Source organism: Artibeus jamaicensis, unplaced genomic scaffold, assembly GCF_021234435.1.
Source record: "Artibeus jamaicensis isolate MK-2021 breed Jamaican fruit bat unplaced genomic scaffold, CSHL_Jam_final contig_233, whole genome shotgun sequence".
In the NCBI taxonomy this organism is placed as follows: domain Eukaryota; kingdom Metazoa; phylum Chordata; class Mammalia; order Chiroptera; family Phyllostomidae; genus Artibeus; species Artibeus jamaicensis.
Window position 1 is genome coordinate 15201702 of NW_026521486.1, and position 15189 is coordinate 15216890.

The window sequence follows — 15189 nt, forward strand, 5'->3', positions numbered from 1 at the left end:
ATAAGAGATTATCAGAGATAACCTCCTAGGGCAGGACAAATTCTACTTACTAGAAGTTTTTCCGTTGTTCTTATCATCCTGCAATGACCCTTTGAGGCCCCCAAGGTGTATTACCTCCTTCCTAGCTCATGTATGAGGGGGTCCCATATATACGGACTTATTAAATTTGGTTATTGTCTCTTGCTAATCTGTCTCATGTCTATTTAATCTTAGACCAGCCAGAAGAACCTTGGAGGTAGAGGAAGGCTTGTATCTCCCCCACAGACTCATCCAGGACATTTGTCTCCACCCTATTTTGGTTAAAAAAAAACAAAAAACAGCACTTTGAAAACTGGATCATAGTACTCAGCAGCACACTGAAACCCAAGGTAGTATGCATTCTACTCCCTGCCAAATCCAGTTTTTGCTCATCTTCGTTGTTACTGGAGTCATCATCATTATGATTATTGCTTCTATCAGCCTCTAATGTTTTATGGTCACAATTTTATTTTTTTATCTTATTATATTATTTTATTTTTTAATTATGGTTTACATTCAATATTATTTTGTGTTAATTTTAGATATATAGCATACTGGTTAGATAATCATATACTTTACAAAATGTTCCTATTGATATTTCTAGTACCCACCTGGCACCAGACATAGTTATTATAATATTCCCTATTATATTCCCTATGCTGTACTTTATACCCCATGACTATTTTGTAACTACCAATTTGTACTCCGTTTAAATTTTTTAAAAAGATTTTATTCATGCACTTTTAGAGAGAGGGAAAGGGAGGGAGAATGAGAGGAACCCCATCCGGGGACCTGGCCCACAACCCAGGCATGTGCCCTGACAGTTGGCAGGCCAGCGCTCAACCAACTGAGCCACACCAGCCAGGGCTCTGTTTTGTTTGTTTGTTTGTTTGTTTGTTTGGTTTTTTAAAATATTTTATTTATTTATTTTCAGAGAGAAGGGAAGGGAAAGAGGAAGAGAAACATTGATGTACTCCAGCTGGGAACTGAACCAGCAAACTTAGTTTTCAGGTCAGCATTCTGTCCACTGAACCACACTAGCCATGGCCAATTTGTACTTATTCACCCAGTCCCATGAGGCAGGATAGTAAGAAGCTAGGAAAACTTCGTGGCAAGTGGAATGGGGAAATTGAGACAGATAGCTCAGTAAACTGGCCAAGAAATGTATAGCCAAATACAGAAGGTCACCAGGGTGGAAAGCCCTGGGTACCTAGCAATGGGCAAAACTGGCACCAGACCTCAGCTCCAGGGCGGCGTTTCCTTCCCTGGCATATTGCTGGTCATGCAGTTCAGAACCCACTCCCCTTATCCCCCCTGCCCCAGACCTTTCCTCCCTAGAGATAACATCTAGGATTCAGTTATTATATTTCAGCTCCAGGCCAAGAAAAGCAGCAAAACCAGATGGGCCACCAGGACCAGCTGCAATGACTAATGACAGTCTGCCACCACTAACCAATCAGTGAAGACCATGACCCTGAAAGGGCACACCTGGAAAAGTTGATGAGTATTGTATGATACCCTCCTCTAGACTTCCAGCCTTTCAAAAAAACAAACAAAAAAAAACAACTTAAAGGTCCCAGGGAGCACTCCCTCTCCCAAGAGCATGCCTGTGCCTTTCCCTCCCCCATCTTTCTCCTCTAAAGTCAAGCATTTCCTAAACTCTAAGGGACCCCATGAGACTTGCAGTGGGTGGCAGCAGCTTGTTCCAGGCTAACCCTCTGAATCTGTCTCCAAGGCCCCTTTTCTTTGACTTTTAGAGGGTCACAGCAGCCTTGCCAGGCTCTCTCCTGTTGTTTCTTTTATCCTAAGCTCTTCTTTATTTCACTGTCCCCAACTTTCATAAACATACTCTCCAAATCACCTGGACTCCCATTGTGAAACCTTTCCCGCACGAAGTCAAGAACCCACACACTACGGGGAGGCCTGAGGCAGACCTGATCCAGGCCCGGTCAGTCACTGACCGGTCAGTCACTGCCCGGTAACACCGCAATCCCCTCTCCTCTGGCAACCACCAATCTGTTTTCTGTACCTATGAGCCTGCTTCTGTTTTATTTGTTCATTTAAATTGTTCTTTCAATTCCACATGTAAGTGAAATCATATGGCACTTTACCTTTTTCTGGCTGAGTTATTTCTCTTAGATTAATATCCTCTAAATCCATCCATACTGTCACAAGTGGTAAAATTTCATTCCTTTTAAATATTCCATTAAGTAATATTCCATTGTATATACGAGATCTGTCCAGAAAGTATACAGCCATGTAATAGGAAAAATGGGGACACTTATGGAAGAAGATACAGGAAACAGAAAACATTGTACTTAGGACAATGATGCCTCGGTCTCCTTCAAAGTAGGCACTGTGGGAACACACACAGTTCCCCCAGTCACCATCAGCTGCTTTGTTTTATTTTCTTGAATCTCATCAATGGTATGAAATCTCTTCCTTTTCAAAGGTGATTCAATGTTTTGCAAAAAAAAGTCTGCACTAGACATAATGTATGAGCAGGCACGTTGTTGTGATGAAGCTGCCAATCACCAGTTGCCCATGGCTGTGGCCTTCTGAATCATCCAAATAGTTTCTGTGGAGGAATGTTCAAGCTTAATGAAAAATCTGATGCAGATTCATTGCTCTACTCAGTCATTTTGAATGCAACAGCTACACAGTACATATGTTCATTCAACGGCGTCTACTGCTCCCACTGACTAGTACAGTGAAGTCGTCATTGTTCTTGCATGAGTATTCCAGTCCTCTCTCCTTGACTGCCAGGTTACATCCATGTTGCACAAACCTTTCTCATTATATTAACAATGTGGGACTTTTTCCAGACAGTCCTCATATGTACCACCACTTCTTTATCAACTCGTTTATTGATGGGAACTTGGGTTGCTTCTGTATCTTGGCTATTGTAAATAAGACTGCAATAAACATAGGAGTACATGTATTCTTTCAAATTAGTATTTTAGGTTTCTTCAAATATTTACCCAAAGAAGAATTTCTGGGTCATAAGATAATTCCACTCTTAATTTTCTGAAGAACCTCCATACTGTTTTCCATAGTGGCTGCACCAGTCAGTCTGCATTCTACCAAAAGTGCATGTGGGTTCCCTTGTCTCCACATCCTCACCAGCACTTGTTGTTTGTTGATTTATTGGTGATAGCCATTCTGACAGGGTTGAGGTGCTATCTCATTGTGGTTTTAATTTGTATTTCTCTAATGATTGGTGATGTGAGCATCTTTGGATATGTCTATTAGTCATCTGTTTGTCCTCTTTAAGAAACGTCTATTCAGGTCCTTGACTCATTTTTGATTGGATTGTTTGTTTTTTCGTGTTGAGTTGTATGAGTTCTTTATAAATTTTGGATATTAACCCCTTATCAGATGTATCATTGGTGAATATGTTCTCCCATTCAGTAGCTTGTCTTTTGGTTTTGTTGATTTCTTACTTCAGTGAGCAAAAACTCTTTAGTTTGATGTAATCCTATTTATTTATTTATTTTTGTTGTTATCAGGAAAAATAATGCCAAGAGAAATGTCAGAGTTTTTACTACCCGTGTTTTTTTTCTAGGAGTTTTATGGTTTCAAGTCTTACATTTAAGTCTTTAATCCATTTTGAGTTTATTCTTATACATGGAGTAAGAACGTGACCTAGTTTCATTTTTTTGTATGTATCTGTCCAATTTTCCAAACTCCATTTTTAATAGACTGTTTTACCTCATTGTATGTATAAGGTAAACTGTCAAATATTACCCTTGTCAAATATTAATTGCCCATATAGGTGTGGGTTCATTTCTGGGCTCTCTATTCTGTTCCATTGATCTATGTGTCTGTTTTTATGCCAGTACCATGCTGTTTTGATCATTAGAGCTTTGTAATATAGTTTGATATTAGGCAGCATAATACCTCCACTTTGTCCTTTCTCTCTCTCTCTTTTTTAAAGATTTTATTTTATTTTTTTAGAGGGAGAAAAAGAGACAAAAAATATCAATGTGTGAGAGATACATCAATCCCAACCAGGGACCTGGCCTGCAACCCAGTCATGAGCCCTGACTGGGAATCAAACCTGCAGCTCTTTGGTTCATGGGAGAGTGCTTAACCCATTGAGCCACACCAGCCAGTACTGTTCATCTTTTTCAAGATTGCTGTGGTTATTCATACTGTTTCACTATGATGCTCCAAGAGCATGTGTTCAGCACCTTGGATTATCCTCACTATTCCCCACGTACAGCCCAAGAACTGTATCTTCTTTAATTTCTTTCTTCAGTGTCTTATAATTTTAGAGTACAAGTCTTTTATCTCCTTGGTTAAATTTATTCCTAGGTGGGTGTTGGTTTTTTTTTTTTGAGGCAACTATAAATAGGATTGTTTTCTTAGTTTCTATTTCTGATAGTTTGCATTAATGCTGTAAAAAAATCAGTTGCATTATAGATGTAAAAAAATGCAACTGATTTCTGAATATTTATCTTGTATCCTGCTACTTCCCCGAATTCTTTAACCAGTTCTAGTAGTTTTGGGGTGTAATCTTTAGGGTTCTCTATATACAACATCATGTCATCTCAAATGATGAGTTTTATTCCAATTTGGATGCCTTTTATTTCTTTTTGTTTGTTTGTTTGTTTGATTGCTGTGGTCACAACTTCCAGTACTATGATGAATAGAAGTGGTGAAAGTAGGCATCCCTGTCTTGTTCCCAATCTTGAGGAAAATGCCTTTTGTGTTTCCCCATTGAGTACAATGTTGGCTGTGCATTCGTAATACATGGCTTTTAGTATGTTGATGTATGTTCTCTCTATTCTCACTTTGCTGAGAGTTTTTGTGATAAATGGATGCTGGATTTTGTCACTTTTTTTTGCATGTATTGATATGATTGTATGATTTTTATCCTTCACTTTGTTTATGTGGTGTATCATGTTAATTGATTTGTGGATATTGTACCAAACTTGCATCCCAATAATAAATCCCACTTGACCATGGTGCATGATTTTTTTAAATGTATTGCTGAATTTAGTTTGTTAATATTTTGTTGAGGATTTTTATATCAATGTTCATTAGGGATATCAGTCTATAATTTTCTTTCTTCATAGTGTCTTTATCTGGTTTTGAAATTAAGATAATGCTGGCCTTTTAAAATAAGCTTGGGAGTCTTTCCTCTTCTTGAATTTGTTGGAATAGTTTGAGACGGGTAGGTATTATTTCTTCTTTCAATGTTTAGTAAAACTTGCCCATGAAGCCATCCTGTCCAGGACTTCTGTTTGTTTGGAGTTTTTTGATCATTGCTTCAATTTTGTTGGTTGCAATCAATCTGTTCACATTTTTTGTTTGTTGATTCAATTTTGAAAGATTATATGTCTCTAGGAATTTATTTCCTCCAGATTGCCAAGTTTGGTGGCATATAGTTGTTCATAATATTTTTTAATAATCCCTTCTATTTATGTGGTCAGTTGTTACTTCTCTTTTATTTGATTTTATTTATTTGGGTCCTCTTCTTTTTCTTGATAAGTCTGGTTAAAGTTTTAAACACTTGTTTATCTTTTCAAAGAACCAGCTCCTGGTTTCATCCATCTCTTGCATTATTTGTTTTTATACTGGATTTTGTTTTTTTCCCCTATTCTGATCTCCTTTCTTCTCTTCTCTTTGGGCTTTGTTTGTTGTTCTTTTTCTAGTTTTTATACATGTAAGGTTAGGTTATGTATTTGAGATTTTTCTTGTTTCTTGAGGTAGGACTGCTTTCACTGTGTCCTATAGATTCTGGGTTGTTGTTTTCTTATTTTCATTTGTCTCAAGGTATCCTTTCATTTCTTCCTTGATTTCACTGTTAATCCATTCATTATTTAGCAACATGTTATGCAGCCTCCATATGTTTGTATGTTTTTCAGTTTCTTTTCTCATAACTGTTTTCTAGTTTCATAACATTGTGGTCAGAGAAGATGCTTGATGTAATTTCAATCTTTTAAAATTTATTGAGACCTGTTCTGTGTCTTAATAGGTGTTCTATCTTGGAAAATATTCCATGTGCACTTTTAAAGAATGTATATTCTGTTGCTTTGGAGTGAAATGCTCTGAAAATATCAATTAAACCGATCTGGTCTAATGTGTCATTTCAGGCTGCTGTTTTCTTGTTGATTTTTTGTCTGGAAGATCTATCCACTGATGTCAATGGGGTGTTAAAATCTTCTAATATGACTGATTGCTGTCAATCTCTCCCTTTATGTCCATCAAGATTAACTTTATATGTTTGGGTGTTCCTATGTTGGGTGCATAAATGTTTATAAGGGTTATTTCCTCTTAGTGGATTGATTCTTTTTATCATTATGTAATGTTTTCTTTGTTATCATAGCCTTTGTTTTAAAGTGTATTTTGTCTAATAAAGGTTTTGGTACCCCAGCTTTTTTTGTTTTCATTGCATGAAATATCTTTTTCTAAACCTTCACTTTCAGTCTGTATGTGTCTTTCATTCTGAGGAGGGTCTTTAGTAGACAGTCTATATGTGGGTCTTGTTTTCTTATCCATTCAGCTACACTACGTCTTTTAATTAGCATATTTAAATCTAGTTACATTTAAAGTGATTATTGATAGGTTTATATTTATTATCATTTTATTCTTTATACTTACATTCCCTTTTTTTTCCTTCCTTCTCAAGAATTTTCTTTAACATTTCTTGTAATACTTGTTTGGTGGCAATGAACTCCTTTAGCTTTTTCTGGTCTAGGAATTTCTTTATTTCTCTTTCAATTTTAATTGATAGCCTTGCTAGGTAGAGTAGTCTTGGTTGTAGGTTTTCACTTTTTTATCTCTTTGAATATTTCATGCCAATCCCTTCTGGCTGAAATGTTTCTATTGAGAAATCAGCTGAGAGTTTTATGGGAGCTCTCTTGTAGGTAACTGTCTTTGTCTTGCTGCTTTTATGATTCTTTTTGTCTTTAACCTTTATCATTTAAATTATGATGTGTTGTGGTGTGGGCTGCTTTGGGTTCATCTTGTTTGGGACTTTTCACACTTCTTGGACTTGAGTATCTTTTTTTCTTCAACAGGTTAGGGAAGTTTTCAATCATCATTTCTTGAAATATACTTTCAATCCCTTAATCTCTCTCTTCTTCTTCTGATACCCTATGATACAGATGTTGTTATGCTTGAAATTGTCCCAGAGATCCCTAAACTATCTTCATTTAAAAAAAATTATTTTCTTTTTGCTGTCCTGATCAGTTGTTTTCTGCTGTCTTCTCTTCCCAATCACTGACCCCATTCCCTCTCTGGGCATGTCATCTTCCTAGCACCTCATGTGTTCAATGACCTGGAAGCTTTCTAAACTCTGTACTTTAGGGCTCTTTAAGGAGACTCCATCATGTAGGTATGAACCGATTTATTAACTCAATTTTCAGTCCCTCACTTAATCTTCACAGCAGCCTTATAAGACAGTTTAATATTATACCCATTTGACAGATGAAGAAACTGAGGTTTGGAGGTAGTAAGAGGGGACTAGGTATCAAATCTGCACAGATTGATTCCAGAGACTATTCTCTATGTTTTCCCTCTCCATCAAATAGAATACTTAACAAAAGGTAAAAGTTTCAGTAATGAATTGATTAACTGGGTTTATGTATACAACCCTAAATCTTTACGTGTAGGAAACTCCAAACATCATTTATTCATTTTTTTAGATTTTATTTATTTATTTTTAAAGAGAGAAGAAGGGAGGAAAAAGAGAGGGAGAGAAACATCAATGTGTGGTTGCCTCTCATGAACTCCCTCCCTGCTGTGGACCTGGCCAGCAACCCAGGCATGTGCCCTGACTGGAAATCCAACTGGCAACCTTTCAGTTTGTAGGCCAGCGCTTAATTCACTGAGCCACACCAGCTGATTCTGTAGTTTCAACTTTTAAAATGCTTAAAATTTAGGAACTTCCACCAAAGTGGAGGCGTAGGTGGAAACATTATGCCTTCTCGCACAACCAAGTTTAAAAACAACAAAGCTTTAGCAACAAAAAACGCAGCCAAACCACAGAAAATTTAATAAGGAGTCCGACAACAATGAACCACTCAGCCAGACCAGTAAGAGGGGCGGAGCCAGCAGCAGAGCAAGGCCAGGCAGGAAAGATACCGTGACTCAGGCACACAGGCAACCGTGGACAGATCCCAGGTATGGGGTAGCAACGGGCAGACCCAGTGAGGGTGCAAGGCGGCAGGCTGACCCCAGTCACACATTTGCACGCAGATAAACCTTCATAGGAGGGAGCAGTGAGACAGACCGCTCAGGCCCCAGCAGTGGGAAGGAACAGAGGGGATGGATATTGCACCCTCTCTGACCCCACCCCCACATACAGCGTCACAAACCAGCGACCTGGGTGGCCCCACCTTTGTGAACACCTAAGGCTCCGCTCCTCACACGTAACAGGAGTGAACAGATCAAAACATGGCTCAAGAAGAACTCAGAGCCCCAGAGCCCATAACTCTAAGCAAACAAGAAATTGCCAACCTATCAGAGACACAGTTCAAAACACTGGTGATCAGGATGCTCACAGAACTGGTTGATTTTAGCCACAAATTAGAGGAACATATGAACGCTAAACTAATTGAAATGAAGGGAAATGCACAGGAAACCAATAGTGATGGAAAAGAAACTGGGACTCAAATCAAGGGAGTGAACCAGAATGAAGAAAAAAATGACCAAACAAAAATATGGGACTTCTGCCAAGATGGAGGCGTAGGTGGAAGCACTGTACCTTCTCACACAACCAAGTTTAAAAACAACAAAGTTTTAGCAACAAAAATGCAGCTAAACCACAGAAAATTGAACTACACAGAAGTCTGACAACAATGAACCCTTCAGCCAAACCGGTAAGAGGGGCAGAGCCGCCAGCAGCAGCAGAGCGGGGTCGAGCAGGAAAGATCCACCCGGACCGACTCCGGGCACGCGACCCAGGTGCACCAGCAGCCGTGGGCGGATCCCAGGTGTGGAGAAGCAGGCGGACCCACTGAGGGCGCAAGGCAGTGGACCCACTGAGGGCTGATCATGGTCACACATTCGCGTGCAGATAAACCGGTGAAGTAGCTAGCAGTGAGACAGACCGCACAGGCCCCAGTGGTAGGAAGCAGCAGAGGGAACCACCATTGTCCCTCTCTGACCCCGCCCCCACATACAGCGTCACAAACCAGCGACCTGGGCAGCCCCGCCCTGGTGAACACCTAAGGCTCTGCTCCTCATACCTAACAGGTGCGAACAGAGCAAACCACTATGGCTCAAGAACAACTCAGAGCCCCAGAGCCAATAAATCTAAGCAATGAAGAAATAGCCAAACTTTCAGATGCACAGTTCAAAACACTGGTGATCAGGATGCTCACAGAACTGGTTGATTTTAGTCACAAATTAGAGGAACATATGAAGGCTAAACTAATTGAAATGAAGGGAAATGCACAGGAAACCAATAGTGATGGACAGAAAACGGGGACTCAAATCAAAGGAGTGAAACAGAAGGAGGACAAAAATGACCAAACAGAAAAGGATGAAGAAACAAGAATTCGAAAAAATGAGGAGAGACTTAGGAACCTTCAGGACATCTTTAAACGCTCCAACATCCGAATTATAGGGGTACCAGAAGGGGAAGAGGAACAGCCATGAGTGGAAAACTTATTTGAACAAATAAAAAAGGAGAACTTCCCCAATCTGGCAAAGGAAATAGACTTCCAGGAAATCCAGGAAGCACAGAGAGTCCCAAAGAAGTTGGACCCAAGAAGGAACACACCAAGGCACATCATTACATTGGCCAAGATTAAAATGAAGGAGAGAATCCTAGAAGCAGCAAGAGCTAAGGGGACAGTCACCTACAAAGGAGTTCCCATCAGACTGTCAGCTGATTTCTCAAAAGAGACCTTATAGGCAAGAAGGGGGTGGAAAGAAGTATTCCGAATCATGAAATCCAAAGACCTACAACCAAGATTCTTCTATCCAGCAAAGCTTTCATTTAGAATGGAAGGACAGATAAAGTGCTTCTCAGATAAGATCAAATTCAAGGAGTTCATCATCACCAAGCCCTTATTATATGAAATGTTAAAGGGACTTATCTAAGAAAAAGAAGATAAACAAGATGAACAGTGAAAGGACAGCAATCTCACAGTTATTAACAACCACATCTAAAACAAAAGCAAACTAAGAGGACAGGAAGATCAGGAGCGAACCATAGAAATGAAGATCATATGAAGGATTAGCAACAGGGAAGTGGGAGAAGGAGAAGGGGGGAGAAGGGACAGAAAATAAGTAGCATAGACCATAGATAGAAAATAGATAGGGGGAGGGCAAGAACAGTATGGGAAATATAGAATCTAAACAACTTGAGACGCATGGCCATAAAATAAAGGGGGGGATGGTGGGCAAGGGGTGTGCAGGGTGGAGGGGAATGAAGGGGGAAATAGAACAACTGTAATGGCATAATCAATAAAATATATTTTTTAAAAAGGAAAAAAAAAACCTAAAATGCTTAAAAAAATTTAAAAACCTGCAAAAAGTAATTATCTGGAAGAATATACATCATGTTGTTAACAATGATTACCCCTTGGGAGTGGCAGCAGGGCTTTTGTAGAAAGAAAGTCTTTAACTTTTTACTTTATACATTTTTATTGTTTATTTTTTATGATTGTGAATTGTTTGGGATAACATAATTTAAGGGTCAATATGCAAAAGAAAAAAACAAGATGAAGAATTTACAGAAAAAAAAACAGGGAAATTTTGTCTTCTTTGGCCTATTGTAGGCTAAGAATATAACACTTTCATAATAAGAAATCTAAATTAAACTTTAGTTAAAAATAAAGAATATTAACATTCATAGAACTAATACAAGAAAGTATTTGCTAAGCAGATAAACACTTTCAGTTTTTAACCATATTTATTAGAAATTATCTGCAGAGAAAGTAATTCATTGGTACTTTTAGACCAGAAGGAGAATAGTTTGAGAATACTTGGCCTAATAAGTTCTGTTCTTACCATGCTGCTGTTTCTATGAGGAATAAAGCTGCAGTGATATGCTTGCTAGAACTGGACCATCTTCAGAAATTACCATTGTGGATGCTGCCACTTAGTGGTGAAATGTGTTGACTATTTGCTGTCAAAATCTGTAATTTGGACAAGGGAATTAGATAAGTTTTAGGCCCATGTCTGAATCATTCATTTATTCATTTTGCAAACATTTGCTGAGGCCCTAACCTCATAGAACACTGATAGATTCAAAGAGGATTTGAAGAAGTAAGAGGACAGACCCTGCCGTAAAAATGTTTACAGTCTTGTTGAAGCACACACTTGAGAATTTTAATAAAATCGTGATACAATGTTGAGTATCATGAAACCATAGAATCTCACAGTTATAGAGGATCTTGCCATTCATCAATTTCAACCCCCCAAGATGGTTAATGCCAGATATGGAATAGAGAATTTATGATCAGAACAGAGTGCCTTCGGAGGTTCCAGCCTGGGTGACTGGGAGAGTCAGGGTACCATTGACAGAGGCACAAACGTTAAAACAGGAGCTGACTTAGGCACTAAGATGAGCTCTATTTAATTTGTTTTTATTTATTTATGTTAAATAGTTTATTTATTTACTTTTAGAGAGAAGGAAATGGAGGGAGAAAGAGAGGGACAGAAACATCAGTGTATAAGAGCTACACTGGTCAGTTGCCTCTCCCACGCCCCCAGCCAGGGACCTGGCCCTAACCCAGGAATGTGCCTTGACTTGGAATGGAACCGGCAGTTTGCAAGGCTGGCAGTCAATCCATTGAGCCATGCCAGCCAGGGCAAGATCTTTTTTTGACGCTGAACGTGAAGGAACAATAGGGTATTATGTTGACTATTCTTTGTTTGCTCCCAGATTCATTCCCATCCCCTTCGGTGACCTCACAGATGGCTTCACCCAGTCTCTCCCAACCTCTGGCCTCGCCCTATGTGAGGCACCAACAGGAGCTCAAGGGGTGGAAATAAAGTCTGGGGTATTTCTTTCCCTGCTCCCTCACTGCCTACCTGCATCCTTTCTCACCTTGTCCGAATTTCCAGTCCACCACTGCACTCTTACCAGGCAGCTCCTTCCTGTCTCCAGCTCTCACTGGGCTCTGATAGCACCATTTCCTTGAAGACATTAAACATCTCATTTTTTAAGACATTTCCTTAAATATACTATATTTTGCTATGGATTTAAAGTTAGAAGGAGGGGGTAGGGGTCATATTGGGACTGAATGGTAATGGAAAAAATACAATAAAGGATAAATTTTAAAAACAAATAAAATTAGAAGGGTAATAGCAGGGGGCATAGATTTAGTCTACATGGACTGGACCACTTAGAGGTCCTAGAGGAGGGCTATAACCCAAAAAAGGGAGTCAGCAAAGATCTTTGAGCAGAATTAGGAAAATATTCTGTCCTGAGCTCCAAAGCAAGGTAACACCTCCAGAAGGGGTTACTGAAGATACTATTCAGACTACAGAAGGGTCAGGAGAAGATGAATAAACAAACAGTACTGAAGTTGTTAGGGTTCATTATTTCAGTGGTATTTCATTACTTCAAAGGGCAGTTTTTAACTGAGAAAGGATAGGAACCAGGTTGCTAGCGGTTAAAGAAGAAACCCAATTTAAAAACAGGCAAAGATCTCAAATAGACGTTTCATGAAAGGTGATACACAAATGGTTAATAAAAGTCTGAAAAGATACTAACATCATTAGTAATTAGGGAAATGAAGGAAATCAGAACTGTACTGAATGACCACGATTGAAATGACAGACAGTGCCAAGTGCTGGAGAGGAAGAGGAGAAACTGGAACCCTCCTGCACTGCTGCTGGGGTTTGACGGTTTCTTAAAAACTTAACGTAAACTTGCCATACAACCCAGCAATTCCATTCCTCCATATTTACTCAAGAGAAATAAAAACATGCATGTACCTAAAGATATACATATGATTTCTCAGAGTGGCATTATGCACAATAGCCCCAAACTGGAAGCAATTGAAATGTCTATGAACCAGTGAATGGATAAACAAAATGTGACAAGTGTACAGTGGAATAATACTACTCAGAAATGAAAAGGAATAAACTACTTACACAGGCTACAACATGAATGAACCTCAGAGCATCATGCTAAGTGATAGAAGCCAGACACACGAGATTAGGCATCCCATACATTGTATGATTTCATTGCATTTTCTAGAAATGTCTAGAAAAAGCAAATTTTGAGTGACAGAAAGCAAATCCTTTAGGGCTGGAGGTTGGAGTGGGGATGAACTGCAAGCAGGGATAATAGAACTGGATCACGGTGACAATTGTTGACCCCAAATGGGTCGACGTTATGGTATGTAAATTGTACCTCAATAAAGTTGATTTTTTAAAAAAAATGTTAAGTAGAGAATATTGAAGGAAATTGAAAAATTAGGATGGAAAATGGAAATAGAAGCAAAAACCTTGCATGATTTTGCAATAGAGACTGAGGCTTTGACCCATGACTTCTTGTTTAATTAAGATTTCAGAGAAATTTGTCTTAGTATAAAAGCATGTTTCTAGCTTATCTAGAGAAAAATTTCCCAAACTAATTAGCAGTAAACCTGCCCACTTTGAAGTGAAAATAAAGCCAAAAAGAATAACTTTACCTATTGAATCTAGATCAACATGAAGTGAGATACGAAACATGAAAACTAGTTCTCCCTCATCTTAATTGCAATTGTAATGCCACTGCTTTAAGTTAAGAACTCAAAGGGCGCATAGGCCCAAGCAAGGAATAGAGCTGTTCACATTGCTAGGGAATTTAGAATGCAGCTTTCAGAATTGGTTTGTTTGCTTCACATATTCCTCATGGTGGCGCCACTGAGAGAACCCTGTGGCAAATTCAAATAGGAGGAAAGGAAGTTACAAAGATAAAGGCACAAATCAGTGAAATAAAAAACCACAGGAAAATAGAATGAGACAAAGAGCAAGCAAAAAAAAAAAAATTGAGAAGATACAAAGAAGTAATGCACAAATGAAACAAAGAGAAAATAACAATAACCAGAACAGAAAATTTAAAACCTAGACAACTTGATTGAATTTCTGGAAATCCCCTAAACCAAAATATTTGACCCTGATCCAGACAGTTTTCAAAATTTAGAGTTGTTCTCCATATAATTTTTTAAATAACACATTGTTATCCACCAAAAGGTCAGTAGTTGCCAACTTTATATTTAGTACTTTTATCAGTGTAAAAGATAAACATTTATATAATACATTTTTATCAATTGGCTACTACAGTCAAGGACAATGTTAAAGGTGGAAATATGAATAAGTTATGAATAAGATGGCACATATTCTGCTTCTATGATGCTCATATTCTTTTAATAAAACATACCCCCCCCCAAAAAAACCTCACAAGAATTGAAGTCACGGTTATATAAAAATTATGTATATTTGCTTTCTACATACATGATGTATTTGAAATCACACACACACAAAAAGAATGGGACATACTATGTTTTTGCTCTTGGCATTCTATCAGAAACAATTAAATTTCTTAATAATTCTGTTTTATTTACTATTTCTGAAATAACTGAAAGCTGTCCTGGCTTTCTTTTATAGAACAAAGAAAGAAAGGACAAGGTCACATGCAACAGGCATGTGCTTTGTGAACACACATTGTTTATTCTGGAAAGAGGGAGGGACAAAATCAAAATATGCTTCTTGACAACAACCAAGTTTTTCAAGCCTAAAGTTGAAAAGGAAAAGCATTGCACAATGCGAACATTTTCTTTTTGTACCTTAAATAAAGCCAGGACTCAACTAAATATAGATTTATCAGGAGTTTTTTCAACTTTGCTTAATCTTCTATTAATAGTTAAAGCTCTTGGTTTAGGTTCAATTTTCTTATCAGCTCACCGTAAGGTCTTCCAAGTATACCACCTCTATGTACAGCATGTATGTTTTGTAGGCCTGGGGCAAGAGGTTCCTTTCATGTAGAATTGTTTACTTTGCTTGTTCATTTTTCATCAAGGCTAAGCAAAAGGAGACTGAAAGACGGTTGATGTTTTAGGGCCCCGTAAAAGCGTTCTCCTTGCCTTCTGAGTTCTGAACCAGTTATGAAAGCTGTGCAAGGTACAGAGTGCTGGAGATAAAAGTGTCAGCTTTCACGCTGATCTAGTTGAATGGAGAATGTTGTTTTACGTCTGCGAACAGGTGGACAGCCCA

The 15189-nt window shown here is 38.5% G+C and overlaps 1 long non-coding RNA gene across 1 annotated transcript; it reads left to right on the forward strand.

The window, feature by feature from the left end:
* The first annotated feature begins 217 nt into the window (after positions 1-217).
* On the forward strand, positions 218-3482 carry LOC128626823 (uncharacterized). Its single transcript, XR_008390884.1, has 3 exons — positions 218-368; positions 953-1029; positions 1391-3482. It is a non-coding gene; the product is annotated as an uncharacterized LOC128626823 (long non-coding RNA).
* The last annotated feature ends 11707 nt before the right edge of the window (positions 3483-15189 follow it).